The sequence below is a fragment of the Thunnus thynnus genome, chromosome 2, assembly GCF_963924715.1.
Source record: "Thunnus thynnus chromosome 2, fThuThy2.1, whole genome shotgun sequence".
NCBI lineage: Eukaryota > Metazoa > Chordata > Actinopteri > Scombriformes > Scombridae > Thunnus > Thunnus thynnus.
In genome coordinates, this window is record NC_089518.1 from 40,637,949 (window position 1) to 40,641,567 (window position 3,619).

General features: G+C 40.1%; 1 protein-coding gene across 1 annotated transcript in view; it reads left to right on the forward strand.

Moving 5' to 3' along the window:
- The first annotated feature begins 3,455 nt into the window (after positions 1–3,455).
- LOC137171256 (regulator of G-protein signaling 3-like) overlaps positions 3,456–3,619 on the forward strand; it is a 28,810-nt gene continuing 28,646 nt past the window's right edge. Inside the window, exon 1 of the mRNA XM_067575163.1 lies at positions 3,456–3,619. This exon is cut by the window's right edge and continues 75 nt beyond it. The gene's annotated coding sequence lies outside the window, so the exon portion shown is untranslated.

A 3,619-nucleotide genomic window follows, 5' to 3' on the forward strand; every position in this document is an offset into this window, starting at 1 on the left:
GACTTGGGACATACCTTTCTTGACTTGGGACATACCTTTCTTGATTTTGGGACATACCTTTCTTGACTTGAGACATACCTTTCTTAACCCGAGACATACCTTTCATGACTTGGGACATACCTTTCTTGATTTTGGGACATACCTTTCTTGATTTTGGGACATACCTTTCATGACTTGGGACATACCTTTCTTGATTTTGGGACAAACCTTTCTTGACCTGAGACATACCTTTCATGACTTGGGACATACCTTTCTTAACCCGAGACATACCTTTCATGACTTGGGACATACCTTTCTTAACCCGAGACATACCTTTCACGACTTGGGACATACCTTTCTTAACCCGAGACATACCTTTCACGACTTGGGACATACCTTTCTTTACTTGGGACTTACTTTTCTTGATTTTGGGACATACCTTTCTTGATTTTGGGACATACCTTTCTTGACCTGAGACATACCTTTCTTGACTTGGGACATACCTTTCTTGATTTTGGGACATACCTTTCTTGATTTTGGGACATACCTTTCTTGATTTTGGGACATACCTTTCTTGATTTTGGGACATACCTTTCTTGACTTGGGACATACCTTTCTTAACCCGAGACATACCTTTCATGACTTGGGACATACCTTTCTTAACCCGAGACATACCTTTCACGACTTGGGACATACCTTTCTTAACCCGAGACATACCTTTCACGACTTGGGACATACCTTTCTTTACTTGGGACTTACTTTTCTTGATTTTGGGACATACCTTTCTTGATTTTGGGACATACCTTTCTTGACCTGAGACATACCTTTCTTAACCTGAGACATACCTTTCATGACTTGGGACATACCTTTCTTTATTTGGGACTTACTTTTCTTGATTTTGGGACATACCTTTCTTGATTTTGGGACATACCTTTCTTGACCTGAGACATACCTTTCTTGACCTGAGACATACCTTTCATGACTTGGGACATACCTTTCTTAACCCGAGACATACCTTTCATGACTTGGGACATACCTTTCTTAACCCGAGACATACCTTTCACGACTTGGGACATACCTTTCTTAACCCGAGACATACCTTTCACGACTTGGGACATACCTTTCTTTACTTGGGACTTACTTTTCTTGATTTTGGGACATACCTTTCTTGATTTTGGGACATACCTTTCTTGACCTGAGACATACCTTTCATGACTTGGGACATACCTTTCTTTACTTGGGACTTACTTTTCTTGAATCGGGACATACCTTTCTTGACTTGGGACTTACTTTTCTTGAATCGGGACATACCTTTCTTGACTTGGGACTTACTTTTCTTGATTTTGGGACATACCTTTCTTGACCTGAGACATACCTTTCTTGACCTGAGACATACCTTTCTTTACTTGGGACTTACTTTTCTTGAATCGGGCTGTAATTTTCTTGATTTAAGACCTCACTTGAGACTTGTTGGTTTCGATTTTGGACTTGTCTTGGGCCAACTTTTGTGACTTGGAACTTGTTTGTCTTGACTTGTCCTGATATTGGACTTATTGTTTTTTACTTGTGACCTAACTTGAAGGTCTTTTTTAACAGCCGTGTTGATTTTCAATTAATTTTATAGAGAAATGATCTTTGATCCATATTTGCTCAGTGATTAAGCTGTTCGTCTGACTGTTGTATATTTAAACTTTTTAAAAAATTTTAGATTATTACTTTATCAATCTCACATCATCAACCTCTCAACCAATCAGATGGGTGATGTGTTGATCAGAAATATACACACTGTTGGTTTGTGTTTTACTATTTTTCTTTAGACTCATCAAAGATTCACATGTGATGAATTATAGAGTGAAGCTGCTTCTGCTGTTCACACGGTACACATACAACACACGTTTGTACGTCTATACTAATGGGGACACACATTGATATAATACATTACATAACTCTAACCTTCACCATGAACTGAACCTAAACCTGAGTTTAAATAGTTAAAATATTCAGTTTAGCACTGAAACGTCTGAGCCCTCTGACAGAGCTGTGAGGACGTGAAGACCAGACAAAATGTCCTCACAAAGATAGACAAGACACACAAGAGCATGGATGCACAGACTCAGGACTATGTTTGAGTGTTGTTTTGTGTTTCGTGTTTGTCTCAGTGAAGCAGCCGTCACAGCGTCTTTATCTTCTGTAAACTTGTGTATTTCTGTCTGAAATTCAACATGTTAACAGTTTAATAACCTTCTAAGATAAAAACAAACATATGGAAACATGAGGTGCAGCTAAACTATCAACCCCCCAAACAACATCATCATTGGGAACACCTGGTAGATGCATCTGGACAGATCAGACTAAAACTGCAGCTGCGCAGGTTGAAGACTGTTTATCACTCCCTCCAAGAGTTCACACTGTTCTTGTGATTATTGGGGCCAAAAATGTTTGATTTTGCGGCGGCTTTTGAAATTTTGATACAATTTGTGATGTTTTATGTCTCTTTTTGCAGTAAAATTGCTGGAACTGGGGAAAATTGCAAGCAAAGTAAAATAATGTGATTTTCATATGTAATGACTTCCTGCAGATCACAGAAACAACTATATTTCAGCTGAACATGAGAACCATGAGGACTCAAAGTTCTATAAAACAGAAAATACTGTACTTGAGTTCCATTTATAACCTTTATTAAATAAACTTTCAGCTCAACATCAGCAGCAAATAAAATGAATCAAACCTCATTTGGGAACATTTGGGAATTGTTTTGCTCGTCTATGGCATCATGTTTGTTGGCAGGTGAGACTCGTCCATCTCCCACCTGAATGACGTCAGTTACCGCCACACCAAACGCCACGATTGGTCCAAACCACAAGCAGCTGCTGGTTTGGACGTTTATGTAAATGTTGTATGTAAAAAGTTTCTGTAATTGAACTAAACTGCAGCTCTAACAAATATCTCTTGAATGGAGGTTTCTTGAATTTGCGTTAATTATTGCGATCACAATTCGCAATTTACCTGCAGAGAAGCTCTGATAAAAGGATTATCCAGGTGCATTATGGGAAATGTAGGCTCCAGTGTTGTTGGCCTGAAGGTCAGGATGTCGCCTCTTCTGCTGCTCAGAGTTAAACTTCTGATTTATGACAGCAGGTCTGTTTACAGTCGAGTCAAGTAGAAAACAGTTGATTCTGAATGAGAACGTTCACACGGGGGGAGGGTGTGAGTGTGTGTGTGTGTGTGTGTGTGTGTGTGTGTGTGTGTGTGTGTGTGTGTGTGTGTGTGTGTGTGTGTGTGTGTGTGTGTGTGTGTGTGTGTGTTTTTAGGAAGTGTGGGTCTTATCGCAGGGATACATCCAGTGTTTTCTGTGTGTGTGTGTTTCCTGCTATTATTCTGTCTGTTCGTTCCCACACACACACACACACACAAACACACACACACACACACACACACACACACACACACACACACACACACACACACACACACACACAGTCTCTCAGACTCTCAGTAATCTGTTGAACCTCCAACACGCTGGTCAACCTGGAATCTGGATCACATCTGGTTTTATACATTTGGACCTGGATCACGTCTGTTCTGTGACTCTGGACCTGGTTTAGTTCTGGTTCTGTGAATCTGGACCAGGGTCAGACCT